Raw genomic sequence first — 23,200 nt, forward strand, 5'->3', positions numbered from 1 at the left:
TGGCTTCTCCTTTAGCAGTGTGCTGTTGCAGGCAAATCTGCTGTTCTGGCCAGCTCCATCTCTACTCACTGGCTGATGCTGGGAGGAGGTGTGACCATGCTAAGCCTGCTGGGTCATCCCTGAAACATGACCATACCTCCTCCTAGCATCAGTCAGTAGAGTAGAGATGGAGTTGGCCAGGACAGCAGATGTGCCTGCAGCAAAATCAGTGAGGAGAGATGAAGCCAGCCAGGAGAGAAGATGCGCCTACAGCGCAGCAGCACACTGCAAAGAAAAAAGCGGCTGCCAAAGGGGATCAGGAGGTGAACGCGTGGCTGGCAGCATAACTGGGTGCAGGGGGGAGGACAGAGCCTCGGAGGCGACCCGGGCCCTGCTGCAGTCGCACCACCTGCACCTATTGTAGCTACGTCTATGCATTGGAAGTATTACTTTAAACATGATGCTTTACGATCATGTTTACAGTTATACTGCCAAAATGGTTAAAATGCTTTAACTAGTTTGAGAACTACTTGAGGTTGGCATTGTTGGAACATTGTCATGACCACATACAGTTAGTGGGGTCTATTTACTTAGCCTTGGATGGTGATAAAGTGGACGGAGATAAAGTACCAGCCAATCAGCTCCTAACTGCCATGCTACAGACTGTGTTAGAAAAAGGACAGTTATGAGCTGATTGGTTGGTATTTTATCTCCATCCACTTTATCTCCATCTAAGGCTTAGTAAATACCCTCCATATTGCATAAGTATTGCAAAGTCACTAGGGAACTCTGTTAGCTTATTTTCCAGATCAGTATACTCCTCTGATTAAAATACCTCTATCATCCATTCCCCATGCAATACCTCAACACAAAATAGTGCAGAGATCACTGACCAGGATTCAGTTTCAGAGAGCGATGACCAGGGTTGAATTTCTACTTATTTGTGAAGGGAACCAGGTCCCTTCATAAGTAATTTTCCATTAAACCTGTGGTATATCCGATCCTGCATGGAATGTGATTTGATGGAAAGTCAGAACACCATTCAGATAAACTTGGCATGGTGGGATACCTACCTACTTTTGCTGCTTATAATCAGGAGATCCTGGGTCCAGGTGGAAGAGCTTGGGGTGGTGGTGGGTGTTATGAATCTTGTTGTTGCAGTACTGTCCTCACAATTCACAGCATTACACCCCATGGGAGGGGACATGATGATGTAATTCACAGCAAACGATGTTATCATGCCCTTGGCCACTTCACTGGAGAAGTAATTAGAGTACAGGAATCTTGTCTGCACTCACCCATATTCAAGAATCTCATAATAACTGTGGAAGACAGGACAAGTAATGGATGAGGCATGCTGGATACTAAGATGGTAAAAGGAAGGAGGATAATGGGGGGTTTTAGCATTAATTTTCCAGCAATTAAAACTACTTGTACTTTGTGATAATAACATATTAAAAAGCACAATGTTTCATGTATCAAGAGTCATGTAATTATGAAAATGAAGGTAGCGCCAAAGCAATGAGTATATAGAAGCATATAGAGGTGTTTATGACAAATAGATCATAATACTTTAGGACGTAGCGAAACTGCTCAAGCGATCTTGGAAAATATGAATCTGTATGCAGCCCAATGCCAATACATGTCTGTTATTTTTATGAATGTTTCAGGATGACATATCAGTAAGCACTCGCGATCTCAAATTTAATGCAACTGCCACGTATATTAAACCTACGGAACCTGCCAGTTGTTGATCTTCAAACCACAGCCAAGAAACCAACCAGCCGCCAGCCTTAGCTAATTAAATATCCGTGACTGACTGCCCACTGAACAGTCTGGCTCTGTTTAATTATATGTTCCCCTGCTGTGCCTGAACTTTGCAGTCTGCGCTGAGAAAAGCAGGCTTTCAGCACACCAGCACGACACGCAGCCACATGCACGTGCTGCCTAGCATTGGCTGTAGTGAGGACAATAGGGAATAGGCTAATGGCATACTGTAGTAGTCAGGGACTGAAAGGGAGTCTGCGAGCAGCATTGAATCTAAGGATCTCAAAAAAAAAAAGAAAAGAAAGACCTTGATGCTGAGGGTCTTGGAACTGAACCAAAAGAAGTGATTGAATCCCTAGACAGGTATACAAAAGAAAATGCAAGCCATCTGACATAGGGTGAAGGGCAAAAGATAAAGGATCTGCTGTACAGGGGAGAAAAGAAATAACCGCACTGTATAGCTCGTAATGTATTTTATGCATTCCTGCCATTCTGCAGCACTGCTGTTATTATTTTCTGCTGTATTTTTTTTATCTTTAACCCCTGTGCATTATTAGAAGTTTATTTGCCTCTTGTTTTTGCACTTGTCAACTAAATTTATGTAAAGTAACACTGCTGTAATTGCTTTTAAAAATGCTTAGCGCTTCCTGCCACTCTTTCCTTTTGACATTGATTAGCAAAGTAATTGAAATAAAATGTTATATTGCTATAAAACACCTGATGCGCTTAACTGCATCCGTTATCTAAGCTAGATCATCTTAAAATGGTTATTCGCAAGACGGTTCATAATCATTCGCTCGGTGATTAGAGCTGTAACTAAATCTACATCTAGGTCAGGAAAGAAATTTGACACAGACCATGTTCCCAGTTATTATCAAATGAACCTAAAAACGTACATCCCCATGCCCCACATCTGATTTGTGACCTGTGCGGCTGCTGCTTTCGCCCAACATTAATTATGGCCCTGTTAGTGATTATGAACTTCGCAGTCTCAATGATAGACTCAGCCCGGTGGTATGGACGTTCCCACAGTGGGTGATTCAGGTGCGGTAGGATTTTGCATTTTGGAAGCAGCAGCCATGCCTATACATGGTAATACAGCAGGAGGCATTTGACATAAATAGACGCTTCCTGCATGCATGTGTGAACTGTTGGCAGAGTGTACTGGGCTATCTGGTGCAGTGACCTCAGTCCAAACACCTGAAGACTTAAATAGTAATGCAGGTTTATTTAGTGTACACAGGTGACTCAGATGTAACACTGATAGCGGTAATCAGGAGCCCATATATCACACAAGGTCAGGCCCGGCGCTACCCGCTCAGCAAGGTCTGCAAAGCAGGGAGGCGCTGGGCAAGAGAGGCGCTCCCCGCTCTGCAGACTTGCTGATGCGCAGTGCTGTCACACACTGACAGGCAGCAGCAGCGCCGGCAAAAGCTCTTCACTGTGAGGATTTTCTGTGTGAGCCGAGGGCCCTTCCCTCTCCTCCTTGCTCCTCCTGCTGCAAGTCAAGCTAGAGACATACAGCAGCGTCCCTGTCCAGTGTCCATCCCTGTTCCCTCCCCCTGACTCTGAAGACCCACTTCCTCTCTCCCCTCCCCTCCCCTCCGTGGATTCACTAAAACCCAGGGAGTCACGTGGTGCACTTGCCAGAGTGCACTGTGCAGTGATGGAGGAGCCTGCAGACGTGAGTAGAGGAGCAGCCACACCACAGGCACAGAGTGTAAGTGTAATATTAACTAGAGATGAGCGGGTTCGGTTCCTCTGAATCCGAACCCGCCCGAACTTCATGTTTTTTTTCACGGGTCCGAGCGACTCGGATCTTCCCGCCTTGCTCGGTTAACCCGAGCGCGCCCGAACGTCATCATCCCGCTGTCGGATTCTCGCGAGGCTCGGATTCTATCGCGAGACTCGGATTCTATATAAGGAGCCGCGCGTCGCCGCCATTTTCACACGTGCATTGAGAGTCATAGGGAGAGGACGTGGCTGGCGTCCTCTCCGTTTAGAGAAGAGAGAGACACAGTAGAGACGAGAGAGACACAGTAGTAGTAATTTTGGGGAGCATTATTAGGAGGAGTACTACTATACTACTATACTACTTGCTGAAGTGATATAGATTAGATAGTGTGACTGTAAGTGTATTGTATTATCTGACTTGTGGGGGAGACACTGACAGTGGGGAGCAGTTAGAGTCTGAGAGCAGGACTCAGGAGTACATATAACGTACAGTGCACACTTTTGCTGCCAGAGTCAGTGCCACACTGCCATTGTTGTGACCACACTGACCACCAGTATAATAATATATTTTGTGATTGTCTGCTTAGGACTCGGAGTACTAGTTGCAAGTTGCAACGTGAGTGACCTGACCACCAGTTTAATAATCAATCACCACCAGTTTAATATATATATATATATATATATAATTGTATATAATATATATATATATATATATATATATATAGAAGATAATAACAGGCGGCACTCACAGCTTGATAGACACTGGTAAATAAACGGCCAGACTCCGTGAAGAAAGATCAACGTTTCAATTTATAAAATTGTCGTCAGGATACATATAAATACAAATAGTCTCACCTTATATCCCATTAAAGGAATCTCATAAAAGAAAACCACCAGTATTAGTGACATTAGTTCCAAAAGAGGATCATTATGATCATATGGTATACTGAAAAATAGATATAATCGATCATATAATACTATTAAGCATAAACCAACATTTGCAATCATGAATATGCCTGAACAGAAAAGAGGCCAACTCCTAAAAACAGGATAAGGGAAGAGTTTCAGGCATATTCATGATTGCAAATGTTGGTTTATGCTTAATAGTATTATATGATCGATTATATCTATTTTTCTTTTATGAGATTCCTTTAATGTGATGTTTTTTATATGGAGGTTATATCTTATATGTTTCTAAGAAAGGATAATCCCTGTTAAAATATTCGAACAAGCCTATATGTGTTCTTATTAGATCTCATTATTATTACACGGAGGCTTTATTGCTAAGTACCGCAATTGACTGCAGCGTTTTACTTTGTTTAGATGGTCACTATGGTGATGGGTTTGGTGTGGACGTAACGGCTGTCAGCCGCTACGTCATCAGATAGCGTCCCGCCTCGGCGTCCTGCGCTGGCGCTCCGGCGGGCGGGAGAAATGTTCACATCAGTGGGGATATAAGGTGAGACTATTTGTATTTATATGTATCCTGACGACAATTTTATAAATTGAAACGTTGATCTTTCTTCACGGAGTCTGGCCGTTTATTTACCAGTGTCTATCAAGCTGTGAGTGCCGCCTGTTATTATCTTCTATTCATCTTCATTTGGCTGTGAGGGCACCGGGCGTGTTTCAAGTTAGTATTGGAGTGCCGGACATTGTGTACATATATATATATATATATAATATTGTATACCACCTACCCGTGGTTTTTTTTTTTTCATTCTTCTTTATACATACTACTATAGTAGCTTACTGTAGCAGTCTGCGGTGCTGCTGACCTGACAGTGTCCAGCAGGTCCGTCATCAGTCATTACATAATAAATATATATAGTACCTGTCCGGCTGCAGTACTAGTGATATTATATTGATTTCATCTCATTATCAATAATTTATCATCCAGTCTAGACTCTATATTAGCAGCAGACAAAGTACGTTAGTCCACGGCTGTAGCTACCTCTGTGTCGGCACTCGGCAGTCCATCCATAATTGTATACCACCTACCCGTGGTTTTTTTTTTTCTTTCTTCTTTGTACATACTACTATAGTATAGTAGCTTACTGTAGCAGTCTGCGGTGCTGCTGAGCTGACAGTGTCCAGCAGGTCCGTCATCAGTCATCATTACCTAATAAATATATTATCTACCTGTCCGGCTGCAGTACTAGTGATATTATATATACATACATATATATATTGATTTCATATCATTATCATCCAGTCTATATTAGCAGCAGACACAGTACGGTAGTCCACGGCTGTAGCTACCTCTGTGTCGGCACTCGGCAGTCCATCCATAATTGTATACCACCTACCCGTGGTTTTTTTTTTCTTTCTTCTTTGTACATACTACTATAGTATAGTAGCTTACTGTAGCAGTCTGCGGTGCTGCTGAGCTGACAGTGTCCAGCAGGTCCGTCATCAGTCATCATTACCTAATAAATATATTATCTACCTGTCCGGCTGCAGTACTAGTGATATTATATATACATACATATATATATTGATTTCATATCATTATCATCCAGTCTATATTAGCAGCAGACACAGTACGGTAGTCCACGGCTGTAGCTACCTCTGTGTTGGCACTTGGCAGTCCATCCATAATTGTATACCACCTACCCGTGGTTTTTTTTTTTCTTTCTTCTTTGTACATACTACTATAGTATAGTAGCTTACTGTAGCAGTCTGCGGTGCTGCTGAGCTGACAGTGTCCAGCAGGTCTGTCATCAGTCATCATTACCTAATAAATATATTATCTACCTGTCCGGCTGCAGTACTAGTGATATTATATATACATACATATATATATTGATTTCATATCATTATCATCCAGTCTATATTAGCAGCAGACACAGTACGGTAGTCCACGGCTGTAGCTACCTCTGTGTCGGCACTCGGCAGTCCATCCATAAGTATACTAGTATCCATCCATCTCCATTGTTTACCTGAGGTGCCTTTTAGTTGTGCCTATTAAAATATGGAGAACAAAAATGTTGAGGTTCCAAAATTAGGGAAAGATCAAGATCCACTTCCTCCTCGTGCTGAAGCTGCTGCCACTAGTCATGGCCGAGACGATGAAATGCCAGCAACGTCGTCTGCCAAGGCCGATGCCCAATGTCATAGTACAGAGCATGTCAAATCCAAAACACCAAATATCAGTAAAAAAAGGACTCCAAAACCTAAAATAAAATTGTCGGAGGAGAACCGTAAACTTGCCAATATGCCATTTACCACACGGAGTGGCAAGGAACGGCTGAGGCCCTGGCCTATGTTCATGGCTAGTGGTTCAGCTTCACATGAGGATGGAAGCACTCAGCCTCTCGCTAGAAAAATGAAAAGACTCAAGCTGGCAAAAGCAGTAGCACCGCAAAGAACTGTGCGTTCTTCGAAATCCCAAATCCACAAGGAGAGTCCGACTCCAATTGTGTCGGTTGCGATGCCTGACCTTCCCAACACTGGACGTGAAGAGCATGCGCCTTCCACCATTTGCACGCCCCCTGCAAGTGCTGGAAGGAGCACCCGCAGTCCAGTTCCTGATAGTCAGATTGAAGATGTCAGTGTTGAAGTACACCAGGATGAGGAGGATATGGGTGTTGCTGGCGCTGGGGAGGAAATTGACCAGGAGGATTCTGATGGTGAGGTGGTTTGTTTAAGTCAGGCACCCGGGGAGACACCTGTTGTCCGTGGGAGGAATATGGCCACTGACATGCCTGGTGAAAATACCAAAAAAATCAGCTCTTCGGTGTGGAAGTATTTCAACAGAAATGCGGACAACAGGTGTCAAGCCGTGTGTTGCCTTTGTCAAGCTGTAATAAGTAGGGGTAAGGACGTTAACCACCTCAGAACATCCTCCCTTATACGTCACCTGCAGCGCATTCATAATAAGTCAGTGACAAGTTCAAAAACTTTGGGTGACAGCGGAAGCAGTCCACTGACCAGTAAATACCTTCCTCTTGTAACCAAGCTCACGCAAACCACCCCACCAACTCCCTCAGTGTCAATTTCCTCCTTCCCCAGGAATGCCAATAGTCCTGCAGGCCATGTCACTGGCAATTCTGACGATTCCTCTCCTGCCTGGGATTCCTCCGATGCATCCTTGCGTGTAACGCCTACTGCTGCTGGCGCTGCTGTTGTTGCTGCTGGGAGTCGATGGTCATCCCAGAGGGGAAGTCGTAAGACCACTTTTACTACTTCCACCAAGCAATTGACTGTCCAACAGTCCTTTGCGAGGAAGATGAAATATCACAGCAGTCATCCTACTGCAAAGCGGATAACTGAGGCCTTGGCATCCTGGGTGGTGAGAAACGTGGTTCCGGTATCCATCATTACTGCAGAGCCAACTAGAGACTTGTTGGAGGTACTGTGTCCCCGGTACCAAATACCATCTAGGTTCCATTTCTCTAGGCAGGCGATACCGAAAATGTACACAGACCTCAGAAAAAGAGTCACCAGTGTCCTAAAAAATGCAGCTGTACCCAATGTCCACTTAACCACGGACATGTGGACAAGTGGAGCAGGGCAGGGTCAGGACTATATGACTGTGACAGCCCACTGGGTAGATGTATGGACTCCCGCCGCAAGAACAGCGGCGGCGGCACCAGTAGCAGCATCTCGCAAACGCCAACTCTTTCCTAGGCAGGCTACGCTTTGTATCACCGGTTTCCAGAATACGCACACAGCTGAAAACCTCTTACGGCAACTGAGGAAGATCATCGCGGAATGGCTTACCCCAATTGGACTCTCCTGTGGATTTGTGGCATCGGACAATGCCAGCAATATTGTGTGTGCATTAAATATGGGCAAATTCCAGCACGTCCCATGTTTTGCACATACCTTGAATTTGGTGGTGCAGAATTATTTAAAAAACGACAGGGGCGTGCAAGAGATGCTGTCGGTGGCCAGAAGAATTGCGGGACACTTTCGGCGTACAGGCACCACGTACAGAAGACTGGAGCACCACCAAAAACTACTGAACCTGCCCTGCCATCATCTGAAGCAAGAAGTGGTAACGAGGTGGAATTCAACCCTCTATATGCTTCAGAGGTTGGAGGAGCAGCAAAAGGCCATTCAAGCCTATACAATTGAGCACGATATAGGAGGTGGAATGCACCTGTCTCAAGCGCAGTGGAGAATGATTTCAACGTTGTGCAAGGTTCTGATGCCCTTTGAACTTGCCACACGTGAAGTCAGTTCAGACACTGCCAGCCTGAGTCAGGTCATTCCCCTCATCAGGCTTTTGCAGAAGAAGCTGGAGACATTGAAGGAGGAGCTAACACGGAGCGATTCCGCTAGGCATGTGGGACTTGTGGATGGAGCCCTTAATTCGCTTAACAAGGATTCACGGGTGGTCAATCTGTTGAAATCAGAGCACTACATTTTGGCCACCGTGCTCGATCCTAGATTTAAAGCCTACCTTGGATCTCTCTTTCCGGCAGACACAAGTCTGCTGGGGTTGAAAGACCTGCTGGTGAGAAAATTGTCAAGTCAAGCGGAACGCGACCTGTCAACATCTCCTCCTTCACATTCTCCCGCAACTGGGGGTGCGAGGAAAAGGCTCAGAATTCCGAGCCCACCTGCTGGCGGTGATGCAGGGCAGTCTGGAGCGACTGCTGATGCTGACATCTGGTCCGGACTGAAGGACCTGACAACGATTACGGACATGTCGTCTACTGTCACTGCATATGATTCTCTCAACATTGAAAGAATGGTGGAGGATTATATGAGTGACCGCATCCAAGTAGGCACGTCACACAGTCCGTACTTATACTGGCAGGAAAAAGAGGCAATTTGGAGGCCCTTGCACAAACTGGCTTTATTCTACCTAAGTTGCCCTCCCACAAGTGTGTACTCCGAAAGAGTGTTTAGTGCCGCCGCTCACCTTGTCAGCAATCGGCGTACGAGGTTACATCCAGAAAATGTGGAGAAGATGATGTTCATTAAAATGAATTATAATCAATTCCTCCGTGGAGACATTGACCAGCAGCAATTGCCTCCACAAAGTACACAGGGAGCTGAGATGGTGGATTCCAGTGGGGACGAATTGATAATCTGTGAGGAGGGGGATGTACACGGTGATATATCGGAGGATGATGATGAGGTGGACATCTTGCCTCTGTAGAGCCAGTTTGTGCAAGGAGAGATTAATTGCTTCTTTTTTGGTGGGGGTCCAAACCAACCCGTCATTTCAGTCACAGTCGTGTGGCAGACCCTGTCACTGAAATAATGGGTTGGTTAAAGTGTGCATGTCCTGTTTATACAACATAAGGGTTGGTGGGAGGGCCCAAGGACAATTCCATCTTGCACCTCTTTTTTCTTTAATTTTTCTTTGCGTCATGTGCTGTTTGTGGAATGTTTTTTGGAAGGGCCATCCTGCGTGACACTGCAGTGCCACTCCTAGATGGGCCCGGTGTTTGTGTCGGCCACTAGGGTCGCTTATCTTACTCACACAGCTACCTCATTGCGCCTCTTTTTTTCTTTGCGTCATGTGCTGTTTGGGGAGGGTTTTTTGGAAGGGCCATCCTGCGTGACACTGCAGTGCCACTCCTAGATGGGCCCGGTGTTTGTGTCGGCCACTAGGGTCGCTTATCTTACTCACACAGCTACCTCATTGCGCCTCTTTTTTTCTTTGCGTCATGTGCTGTTTGGGGAGGGTTTTTTGGAAGGGCCATCCTGCGTGACACTGCAGTGCCACTCCTAGATGGGCCCGGTGTTTGTGTCGGCCACTAGGGTCGCTTATCTTACTCACACAGCTACCTCATTGCGCCTCTTTTTTTCTTTGCGTCATGTGCTGTTTGGGGAGAGTTTTTTGGAAGGGCCATCCTGCGTGACACTGCAGTGCCACTCCTAGATGGGCCCGGTGTTTGTGTCGGCCACTAGGGTCGCTTATCTTACTCACACAGCTACCTCATTGCGCCTCTTTTTTTCTTTGCGTCATGTGCTGTTTGGGGAGGGTTTTTTGGAAGGACCATCCTGCGTGACACTGCAGTGCCACTCCTAGATGGGCCCGGTGTTTGTGTCGGCCACTAGGGTCGCTTATCTTACTCACACAGCTACCTCATTGCGCCTCTTTTTTTCTTTGCGTCATGTGCTGTTTGGGGAGGGTTTTTTGGAAGGGACATCCTGCGTGACACTGCAGTGCCACTCCTAGATGGGCCCGGTGTTTGTGTCGGCCACTAGGGTCGCTTATCTTACTCACACAGCTACCTCATTGCGCCTCTTTTTTTCTTTGCGTCATGTGCTGTTTGGGGAGGGCTAATTGGAAGGGACATCCTGCGTGACACTGCAGTGCCACTCCTAGATGGGCCCGGTGTTTGTGTCGGCCACTAGGGTCGCTTATCTTACTCACACAGCTACCTCATTGCGCCTCTTTTTTTCTTTGCGTCATGTGCTGTTTGGGGAGGGTTTTTTGGAAGGGACATCCTGCGTGACACTGCAGTGCCACTCCTAGATGGGCCCGGTGTTTGTGTCGGCCACTAGGGTCGCTTATCTTACTCACACAGCTACCTCATTGCGCCTCTTTTTTTCTTTGCGTCATGTGCTGTTTGGGGAGGGTTTTTTGGAAGGGACATCCTGCGTGACACTGCAGTGCCACTCCTAGATGGGCCCGGTGTTTGTGTCGGCCACTAGGGTCGCTTAGCTTAGTCATCCAGCGACCTAGGTGCAAATTTTAGGACTAAAAATAATATTGTGAGGTGTGAGGTATTCAGAATAGACTGAAAATGAGTGTAAATTATGGTTTTTGAGGTTAATAATACTTTGGGATCAAAATGACCCCCAAATTCTATGATTTAAGCTGTTTTTTAGTGTTTTTTAAAAAAAACACCCGAATCCAAAACACACCCGAATCCGACAAAAAAAATTCGGTGAGGTTTTGCCAAAACGCGGTCGAACCCAAAACACGGCCGCGGAACCGAACCCAAAACCAAAACACAAAACCCGAAAAATTTCAAGTGCACATCTCTAATATTAACGTGTGTGCAGGGAAGGGGTGGGGGGAGTGTAGGTGTAATATTAATGTGTGTCCTGGGGAGGGGGGGAGTGTAGGTGTAATAATGTGTATGCTGGGGAGGGGGGGGGGAGTGTAGGTGTAATAATGTGTGTGCTGGGGAGGGGGGGGAGTGTAAGTGTAATATTAATGTGTGTGCTGGGGAGGGGAGGAGTGTAGGTGTAATAATGTGTGTGCTGGGGAGGGGGGGGAGTGTAAGTGTAATATTAATGTGTGTCCTGGGGAGGGGGGGAGTGTAAATGTAATAATGTGTATGCTGGGGAGGGGGGGGGGGAGTGTAGGTGTAATAATGTGTGTGCTGGGGAGGGGGGGGAGTGTAAGTGTAATATTAATGTGTGCTGGGGTTGGGGGGCATGTCATTGTGTTATGTGGAGGAAACCCAGTGGTGGGGAAAAAAAAAAAAAAAAAAGGAATACTTGCCTGCTCCGGCGGTCCGCTGTTTTCTGTTTCAGGCTGCTCATCCTCTGACCGTTGAACCAACTCCTGCATGAAGAAAGAAGCCAGCCAGAGACGGTAAGTGTAGTGTAGTTTATGCAGGGAGAAAGGCGCAGGGTAGCGGCGATGTAGTGTGTGGGGTGCAGTGTAGTGTAGTGTGTGGGAGGGAGCTTCAGGGCAGTGGCTGCAGTGTAGTGTGCATGGAGGCGTTACGGGGTAGTATGTAGCTTTCCTGTGCCCAGCCGGTCCCTGAAAGATCTTTTGCTGGAGTAGAAAAATAGAATCGGAGGAGAGGCAGCTCTGCATAAGGTAATTAAAGACTATGATAAATGGAAAATTGCTTAATTAGTCATTGGGGGGTGCCTATCACCCGCTGCAACACCTCTCTCTCTCGCTCTCTCTGGTCAGCCACTCACTCTCACCCTCTCTCTTGTCACTCTCTCCCTCCCGGCGCATATGCGGGTTACGTAGCCGCATAGAGCGCCAGACAGTAGAGGGCGCTGCTGCAGACAGTGAGTCATCGTAACTCACTCTCTACAGCACCGCGACCGCCCGCCCTTCCGGGACACAGTTCCCCCTGCATCGCAGCCCTCCCCTGATGCCCAGAAACATGGAGAGGGAACAGTGCAGCGTGTGGTGACGGCAAGAAGCTGTAGCAGCCCCATAACAGAGGTGAAATGGTTTGTCCCTCTGCATGGCTGCCAGCTCTCCCTGCACAATGTCTATGTATGTGTGTGTCAGTGTGCACCTGCTCCCTGTGTAATGTCCCTTGTCACTATCTCCCTCTCCCCCCGGTCTCAGTCACCCATTATCACCCTGTCGCCCCTGCTTCAGTCACACACTATCTCCCTGTCGCCCCTGCTTCAGTCATCCCCCATCTCCCAGGCCCTGTACCCTTGGGGGTACAATTGTATAGCCACACCCCTTTCTTGTAAGACCACACCCCTTTTGTGGCACGTGCCGCCTTCAAGGGGTGCCAAAATTTATTTTTGCTTACTAAAATAAAATAAACTCAGGCGGCCCGGCCTGTTACCCACCCCTCACCCCATCACCTCTCTCTCCTGCCACCCTCTCCCTGTCACCCACTCCTCTACCCATCACCTCTTTCTCCTGTTAATCGCTCCCTGTCTCCCTATGATTCTCACCCTTTGCCAATCACCTCCTTCTGATTCTCACCCTCTCCCTGTCATCCTCTCTTTTCACTCTCTGCTTTCTCAGCAAACAGGATTTGTTTGCCATGATAAGCTTGCCCGTGGGTATGCGTGAGTGTGCATTCACCTGCGATCCATACAATTGCATGGTGTGTACACTCCTGCGAATTGGCCACAGCTAGTCTTATGCGCAATGTAGTTGTTTGCGGGTTGGATGAGTTTGGCCACATCTGTTCTTGTAGAAAGGCGCAAAATGTATAGTTTGCAGGAGGGCGCCGAACACCCTAGCACCGGCCCTGCACAAGGTAACAGCATTAGGTATCGGTACTTATCAGGAGATGTCTGTGGTGGTGAAGGAAGGAGGACTGCACAGCTGTGCAGTCTGACTCCCTCTGTAGAGAAGATGATGCGGTGCCCGGCTCAGTGTCAGCTCTGGAGCTGGGATGCATGCACTGGAACACTGTGAGTCTCTGTAGCTGAGATCTGATCCCAGTCTCAGCTCTGCACACTTGTACACACAGGACTCTGTCTCTCAGTCTCTCTGTGTGTCACCCTCTCCTCACACTCTCTGCTACATAGAGGAACAGGAACCTACATCAAAAAACTCTGCCTCCGAGTGACTCTTGGCACTAGAGGTCTGACACTAGGGGATGCACCCATAGATTGGTTCACAGAAGGAGACAGGTACAGAGCGCACCATATCCTAACTTGAACCTCTGCTGAGTCCGAGGAGGACGTAGCCCTGAATCTCCTGCTACTATATCGGCCAGCTGTCAACACTGAGGTTACGCAGACTGGCCACTGTAGCTCCATTGCTGAGTCCAGGAAATCTCTGTATAAAGACAGACACACAGCTCTGTTTTGTGAAATGGAGACCATCACCACCCCCTCCCCATCCCCAAATGACTGCAGACCGTCAATCTCCTGATGTCTGCAGCTGTTTGTGAGCGATGACGCAGGACCCATACTGCACATGTGCAATGTACTGAACATTGGTACATTGCAATATTTCCGGATTAGCCACAGGAACTAAATCGAACCCAGTGTTAAAATCATTTGCAAGAAGCAGCCGCAGAAATATGTGTGTTGCTTTCCCAATATAACTGAGAAATTAGTTAATTTCCTGTGATTACACCTCCTTTTGACTGCCAAAAAACTCAACTATTGAAAGATGTGGCATGTGTAAGCCAATATCACGCACAATTGTGCCCAATCTTGTGGCTAGTCTGAGGAGGCTTGTGAGCCATTTACCATGTGCCCCTCCCTTATGACAGATATTTACCAAATTATCACTGATTATGTGTTTGTTTGACTCGTGTTATAATTGAAACTACTTTATGGAGTAAAGTATATTTTTAATATTTTAATTACCTTGCTCTCAGATTTAGCTGTGGGGCTGATTTTGTTAAGCCCCCTACACACCAGAAAGACCATCGGACCGATGCGCGCGATATCGATATATCGGACCAATATATCTTTAATGAAAGTGCAAATTGTTTGCATTTCTCTAACGATGTTGATCCTATGCGTGGTCCCGCGGGTCGTATGCTTGATCCTCTGATCTTATGTGCTGCACATAAGATCAGGCGATCTGGGAAGCGGTGATTCACAGGTCGTACGATAGATCATTAGGTACTTTTCCTGACCTAAAGATCTATTGTACTCCTGGAGCTGCCTGGGAGGTGCCGGGAGAGCTGCAGGGGAAATAGTAAGGATGCTGGTCGTCCTAATGTATGGTCACCTTTAGGGTTAACACTCAACTTGATCTGCCCAATGTCCACCCAAATTATATCTTTATACACAAAGAATGCAAGCTCAAAAAACAAAAAGCAATGATGGCTTTTGCAGTGCACTGTGCTCTGTTTGCCAGTGACCGTCTGCATGGAGAACGTTCTTCGAGTTAAGACTAACCAGCGGCCAGCTCATTGTCACATCTCTTGTGGATCACAGAATGATCAGGGAGCATTTCTTTCATAGTCACAATTTCTGAAACAAAACTGCAAACTTACTATGTTACTTATAAATTCATAGCAAACATGAACATATAATTACCACGTGGAAGAGTGGGGAATATAGGGGGTAATTCCAAGTTGATCGCAGTAGGAAATTTTTTAGCAGTTGGGCAAAACCATGTGCACTGCAGGGTGGGCAGATATAACATGTGCAGAGAGAGATAGATTTGGGTGTGGTGTGTTCAATCTGCAATCTAAATTGCAGTGTAAAATTAAAGCAGCCAGTATTTACCCTGCACAGAAACAAAATAACCCACCCAAATCTAACTCTCTCTGCAAATGTTATATCTGTCCCCCCTGCAGTGCACATGGTTTTGCCCAACTGCTAAAAAGTTTCCTGCTGCGATCAACTTGGATTTACCCCCATAATCCATTCTACACAGTACAAAATGATCTGCTTCTAAACATTTCTTTTATTTTCCTATTGTGGATATAGGGCCTGATTCATTAGAGATTGCAAATTATTTGCAATCCTTAGCAATGCAAATGCAGGAGGAAGTGCATACCACCTACTCACTGCATTTGTGATGCAATCGCATATTAGAGGAAAATCGCTCGCGAAGTTCATCTGCGACGGCAGGCTGAGTAAGATTCAGTTAACTCAGCCTTGCCATCGCTAAAGGGACTGCAAGGCCATGGAAAGTGTATACGCCACACAGCCCTTGGCCTCGCCACGACTGGAAAACGGGAGCGTCACCCCCGTTCTCCTGAATGCTGGATGCCCTCACCCCATCCCACCCTGCGAACGCCTCTGCCTGTCAGTCAGGTAGAGGCATTCGCATATGTGCACCGCAACCGCAGTACCCGTTCTACACATGCACAAGGATCGCATAAGCGATCAGTAATGAATCAGGCCCATAGTAACTGGCTTGAAATAACGGATGATAAGTATGATTTTAAATATCAATAATTTTATTCAGCACATATCATTGCAGCATGAAGATAAGAGGGGGTTCAAGAACAATGCCTAATGTACAGAGTGGGAAAAGTCAAGATGAGCAGATTCATCAGGAATACCTACCCAATACGGACACACTCCATATTTTTTGCTTTACATTTTCCTTCGAACACTTAACCCCTCTCTTTATGTGCTGTAATGCGAGCACTATGCCTCACTCTCCCAGTTTTTTTTTTAATTTATAAAAAAACCATAGTATCCATCATAGTTAATTGGCGCACACTGCAAGTCCCTTGTCCCAAACTTTGTCTTTACTACGTCGTAAGTTAATGAAGTAGTTCCATAAAACACAGCTTTAAGCAGTTGCTTTAATTGTAGACTGGTTGCAGTCACAATTTGCAGTTACAGGTATAACAGTGAATAGTTGCTGGATAGAAATTGACAGGTGGAAGGGAATTGCTGAAATCACCATATCCATTAAGAGACAATGAGGGTCATTCCGAGTTGATTGCTCGCTAGCAGTTTTTAGCAGCCGTGCAAACACATAGTCGCTGCCCACTGGGGAGTGTATTTTTGCTTTGCAGGAGTGCGAACGTCTGTGCAGCAGAACGCCTACAAACACATTTTGTGCAAAACAAGACCAGCCCTGTAGTTACTTATCCTGTGCGATGATTGGTGCAACGAGTGACACGGTAATGATGTCAGATTTCCGCCCAGCAAACGCCCGGCCACGCCTGCGTTTTTCCAAACACTTCCAGAAAACAGTCAGTTGACACCCAGAAACTCCCACTTTCTGTCAATCTCTTTGCTTTCGGCTGTGCGATTGGAATCGTCGCTAGAACCACTGCAAAACCACAATGGACTTCGTACCCGTACGAAGCGCGTGCGCATTGTGGTGCATGCGCAGATTAGCTGTTTTTTTCACTGATCGCTACGCAGCGAACAACGGCAGCTAGCGATCAACTCGGAATGACCCCCCTTGATCATCCCTTATTTCAACAAGTCATTTAATAATTTATAGCATTTGAACATTTATAACAGTTTCATCAAATAATTCAATGAAATAATAAGTAAAGAGTAAATAATTTAACACAATTCCAAAAGTCCCAACATTTAGATTGCACTCATGTAAGAAGAAAAGGACATTAGGAGTGCCGACCTGAGCACAAACTCAGCACTCCACTGTCTCTTTTTCTTGGACCTCATCCCCAGGAAACAACAAGTATTAACTCCCTTCTCCCCCTACTTAGATTCTATCAGATAATGGAATATAGAGACCTGGGAATATTGGGACCATGGGTTATAGAAAAATTCTTATTATGGGAAGAGTGATATTTCAATTACTGTAAAGGATTGTATATTGTATGGACTATAAAGTACTGTAATGTTGCACAGTTTAATAATAATGGTTTACATGGGGACTGTTATGGTACCTGGTATACATACATACAGTACAAGAGGACACTTGATAATGTATTGTGTCATCTATGCTGAATGGTTTTATATTACTGTACATGTGTGAAATTGTAATTAAGGATTATATTAATGAGAGAATACCATTAGAGAATATAATATTTAAAATTAACTATCATGGTCCTGTGTGTATGCTCCAATTGATATCTATTCATACTGTATACACAATATGTCTGTAATAGGCCGGAAGGAAATTATATGTGCTATTATATATATTATATATATTATTATATATTATATATATTATATATATCGCTATTATATGTGCTATGTATCGCATTTACCTATTCTCCGGGACTGTATGGATAGAATTGTAGGTACCATGAACAGTATGGATAGAAAAATGTCGGTAATAGCGGTTCTTGGGAAGGGGACGGGGACTATATGATTCTATGATAATTGTGTCATTTCAGCCCCACCTCCTCTTATCAGGTGATTTATGTCATTTTAAAGATACGCTACACCAGAGACTCTGTGTTCTTTGGTCTGTGGTAGCTGGCCTAGGTATAGAAATGCGCTACTACGCATGCTTCAAGTTTTTTCCTCCAAGGAAGCTTCACTCCCTTACTGGCTGCTGTAGAGTGACATTTTGTTATTGCGTAGAGTGACAGTGGCAGATGGACGTCTCCCTCTTAGCTCCAGAGAGATCCTGCCATTTACCTGCTTTCACCACTGTTCCAGAAACCTTGCACCACTACCTTTTACATCTACAGACATTGGCTGGTGACCTGCTACAACCTCACTCCACTGCAAGCTTCGCTTCATGCTATGACCAGTGTAACACAGTGAATATGGCCTTAACTACTGTCCTCAATAAACCATACTGTTAACAGTGTCAAGACACATACCTTTGCCATACCTTCTGTACTGAAGGGATCCCTGATAGGGGTGGAGGGCTCTCAGAGTGTGGCTAATACTACTGCCATATCTGTATATAGTGTCTATAGTTGTAGTAACTGTTTTTGCATTACTGTATTGCGTGCTGTGTAAAATAAAGTTTTCTTGTAACTATTGTGTCTTTCCTGACATGATCAAGAGATTCATAAAGGAACCGGGATACCATCACTGACGCTCTTCTCAAAGCAGTAACCCACAATCTGTGAGAATAACATACACATAAACCCAGTATCCTCACACCTGCGAATATGAACAATGAATGACTGTATATTAGCCTTGGATATCCAGAGGGGGCCTCCATATAACCTGACCCTTTAACGTGATAATAATGTATACATTATGCAGAATAATAACATCAACTAGCAGTAGCTAACCATATAAACTCCTGGCTAAGAAAAAGCATCCCTGGGAGAGGCTCCAACCAGGAAAGCAACTGACATGCTAATCATCCTGAATGACATGCTGATTGCTGACTGGACAGTTATCTGCCTCCACAGCGCTGACTCCCTGCTCTACATCAGTGAATTAAGCTCCAGTCTAGCCCAGCACGGAACCCTGAGTTCCCGAGTGAGGTACGAGGGGCGGCGGTGACAGAGAGGAGCTCAATGAGCTGTTAGCATACTGGACATGCTTTTTATTAGTTCCTTTCCTTGATGAATGGAGGGGGCAGGAGAATATTTTAATTAGGTTTTCGGTTCTAAGTATCTAGTTAATAAGAAAGAAACCTGCCCCTGGTCATAAATCCTCTTTAAAAAAAATCATATTGAGATTACTATATAGAACACCTACTGTAGATATGTTAGCACTTCAATGAAAGAGATTAGTAATAACTCCTTAAGACCTGCCACAACACCACTCCTTCCTCTGAACGCTGACTCAGTCTGTTGTTTTGTTTTTCGGTCTTTGAAAATCCTTCTGTGAGCCTATAACCAGGTCCTTATGTATAATTAGAGGGTGGCGCTCAGTATCATGCTGACTCTGTTAACTCCTAGTCCATGTTTTGTGATTCAGTTTAGTACGATCCACATAAGGAATGTGTTTCTTTCAGTTTGCTCTTGGAATTCATATTCACACATTTTTCTTGTTAACTGATTTAGAACAAATGTAAAAGCAGTAAAATGCACTTGTTGTGCCTTCCTGCCAGGTGTACTACTGCTCGTTTGCTAGAAGCCGGAATAGGCAATGATTAGTGAAACTAGAAATTCTACAAATTCTCGCAGAACACAGAATTCAGAGCTAGGAGAGTGCTGTATAATCTATTGCATCTCACGTCTCTGTTTCATATATTTTGCAATTCATTTCCCCCCCAGCATTTTTGGCGTAGCAGTACATGATGAAAATAAGTACAACACACTGGACAGCTATGCCCTTGTCATATCGTGACCATGACCACCGGCGTGTGCAGCACACACCACAGATAAGTACGGAACTACAGTGTGTACCCATACCTCCTCCTGTGGCCACACCCTCAGCACCCAGTCCCCTCTGAAGTAGCCTGCAGACATTATATGCATATGCAATGGGCAAGCCAATCTAATTAAGAGAATGTTGTCCACACATATAAAAATTCAAGTTGATGTATCTAGACTTCTATCTCCTCCATATTGATGAGACGTGTCTCAGTAGTTCAGTGATTAAAGACACAAAGTGACAGTGACAAAGTTTCTGGCATTAGTGTAACCTTGCTGTGGCCATGGAAAAGTCACTTTGGGGTCTCTTCAATATAGGAAAACACGATTTGAGGAGGGCTTACCCTGTGATGCACTAAATTCAAGACAATTAAGTAGTAGTGAGCCATGTCCCAAGGAATGGGCACTGTCTTCTCCATCTGTTGTCAGTGTCCCCGTGAAAAAGCATTTCCTTATTAATTCAGAATCAGTCAAAATTTGTAGGAATGACTTTGGTGACAAAGCTTTGGGGCTTCACTTGTTTCCTTATTTACCAGCGCTCAGGGATTCTCACACCGGTTGTATATTTTATCTTGAAAAGTACAAAAATGGGAAAAGTCACCTGAATATCTCAAATTTTGATTGATTTAAAAATGTAGCTATATTTATGAAAGCTGAACAGCTTCAAAAATGTTTATTCCTGTTGCACCACGTTTGAGCCGACTCACCTGTGGAAGAGCTGGCTGGCACATATACAAAACGGGTGGAAAACATTAGACGTTCCAGACGGTGAACCTCAAAAGCAAACAGCAAACTTCATACTCACACAGTAGACTAAATTCTTATTAAAACATGTTTAAATTGGTTTTTCTATTTTCCTAAAATGTTATTTAAATCTTGATTTAAAAAATAAATAAAAAATGATTGGATCGCTAATTGTAAACATGTCATGTACTACGAACCTGAAAGGTGAATGGCGAACAAGAGCAGTGAAGAGCAATCTTCAACAGTGCCGCCGCGAGGGTGGTAGAACAGGTACTAATTACCAGGCTTTTTGCGCCCCCCTCCTCACAGTAATCTTACCTGGCTCTGGCATGCGCATCTCCCTTCTGTGGCGCCATCTTCACAGTGACATCTTTGCTCTCTAGTGCACATATCACTGGGAAGATGCTGACAACGAGGAGGAGGGTGCTACTTTCTGGAGCCAGGATACTGATTCCCCTTTCCCCCCCAGAGCATGCGCCTGTGGCTGGAGGCATTGCTATGCACTCAATTACACCACGCCCCCCATACAGTACCTAGGCCCGGTGAACCTCTCTATGGCCCTGATCATCAAAGATGAATGGCGAACATGTGCTACTAATTTTCCAAACCCAACTATGAATTGCCATCCACTGGTGATCATACCACCATCAAGATCTTTTACATGTTACCTTAATATGTCACCACCATTACAGTGACATCTGAGACCAATTCAGCACCAGCTGGCAATTTTGTAGTATAAAGGAAAAGATGGCTTCTGCTACTTTACTTTGAGGAATGAGTTGGAAGTTTAATTACAACGAGACTACTAGATAAATGTTTATTTGATATTTTGATCACACCACAGTGGTTAAATTATTGGGTTGACAGTCTGCTTCAAACTCTCATCATCCGCAGCCTATCACCCTTCCAGTACTATTGCCAGACTGTTTCTCTAACTTTGAGAAATGTAGAACACCTGTTTCAAGTCATTTGAAAAGATACACTTTTATCGTAGGACAACCAGACTGAACCATGTAATTAGCTTTCAGACAAGCCTGGCATGCTTTGCGTCCTAGGATTTCACAGAACCAGCTGAGGAATGTCTTTGAAACAACTACATTACAGAATTTGACGCCCATCCCCTGTGCTATGCACAAATGTATGAATTACCGCTGTTCTCAAGAGCAAGCATTCAGGCAGAGAGCATATTGTGATTAATCCTACTGCTGTAAGAGTGTCCAACAAGGCAATGTGCTGCTTAGCCTTAGAGAAGCGATGATGCTAAAAAGCAGTTAAGTAATGTCAGCCAGACAAATTTAAAGCCCTAGATAGGGAATCATTGGTATGCTGTAGCACAGAATTGAAATGGAATTCTGGTTTAATCCAAGATCATCAGATCTGTCACATTAATTGCCACCTCTTCAAGCTCCATCCACTACTGATTACTCACAGGCTCATAATATCAAAAAGAAACTGTTAGACTCCGTGACAGTACAATGCTCTGACTACATTTAACCTCTTATGAACAAAACAGCACACAATTAGTAATGTGACTTACACATGCTCTGAGTTTGCAAGAAAACTATTTTTTGTCCACACAGACTGGTTCTTTCTTATTACAATTATTCAAGATATTAACAAAGAATGCACAATAAGGTATTCAATCATAAAACAAAATCTAGAAATGACTTGAAAAGAATAAAAATATTGTAGATGAAAACATCCCATATGCAGTGATTTAAATAGTTAGAATCTTTTGTCTGTGTGTAAGTGTGAGAGGTGCGGTGCGGCCTGCGGGTGCGTGTGGTGGTGCCTGCTGCCGTGCAGGTGTAGACTCGGTACTCACCAGGCGCCGCTCGCTCTCACCTTCAGGTACCGGAACCCTCAACGGACCTGGAAATCTTCACTCGGATCCGGACACGGCGATTCCCTCTCGGAGCTGACCGACAACCTAGCTGAGGAGAGAAGGGTTTACATCAAAGGGGTATCGACCCTTCTTCCGGTGGAACAGGGGATACCCCAGGGGTGGCTGCGACCTTCACCGGCTGGGTGAATGGTCATCACCGGCACAAAGCCTCAGCTACCCAGCTTTCACACACTCGCGCTTTCGCACGTAGTGTGATGAAAGGGATTCTCACGTCCGTGAGCAATCCTAACTCCGGCGCTCGGGGACAAACAAGGGACAGACGTACACGGATGCTACTCACCGTCACGAGTCTTGCACTCCGATCTTCTCCACTTACAGGTCCCTGTAAGGAGGCAAAGAGAAACAGCCGTGCAGGGCCTAACTCTGACCTAGTGTCACACCCTATACTATCTACAACAGCGGAGCCCTCAAACTAGCTCTGTGGGTGTGGTGCAACACAACTATGCACAACTTACACAACACATACACTTTGCCCTGCACGGTAACAACATATAACACACTATCGGAGTTACAACATAAAACGGTGCTGTCCCTTTATCTACCCGACCCAGAACACCCAGTAGTGGGGACCGCACAGCTCACCCACCTACCGTACTCTCAGGGTGGCCTGAGCCTAGCGCCCAGTACCACCTTTACTCACCTCGGGGAAAACACTGCTTCGCTGGGCCTGGCGCCCCCTAACTGCACACAGGCCGGAGGCCTGACTTTGCCCACGGGCCTAGCGCCCGCCTAACTTGCCGCCCGTTGGGTGACCTGGGCCTTGTGCCCAGGGTCACCTTTCATATCCCTAATT

General features: G+C 45.3%; 1 protein-coding gene across 4 annotated transcripts in view; it reads right to left on the reverse strand.

Moving 5' to 3' along the window:
- The window catches only part of LOC135048860 (uncharacterized), a 132,510-nt gene extending 109,789 nt beyond the window's left edge, over nt 1-22,721 (reverse strand). The window contains exons 1-4 of one of the 4 annotated variants that reach the window (XM_063955587.1): nt 22,327-22,721; nt 20,465-20,531; nt 20,102-20,328; nt 1,053-1,301 (exon numbers count right to left, since the gene is read on the reverse strand). The gene's annotated coding sequence lies outside the window, so the exon portion shown is untranslated. Of the gene's footprint in view, nt 1-1,052; nt 1,302-14,979; nt 15,066-20,101; nt 20,329-20,464 lie in introns of all 4 variants that reach the window. The other 3 variants (XM_063955586.1, XM_063955584.1, XM_063955588.1) reach the window with 3 other exon arrangements.
- Between the last annotated feature and the right edge of the window lie 479 nt (nt 22,722-23,200).

The sequence above is a fragment of the Pseudophryne corroboree genome, chromosome 2, assembly GCF_028390025.1.
Source record: "Pseudophryne corroboree isolate aPseCor3 chromosome 2, aPseCor3.hap2, whole genome shotgun sequence".
Lineage (NCBI taxonomy): Eukaryota > Metazoa > Chordata > Amphibia > Anura > Myobatrachidae > Pseudophryne > Pseudophryne corroboree.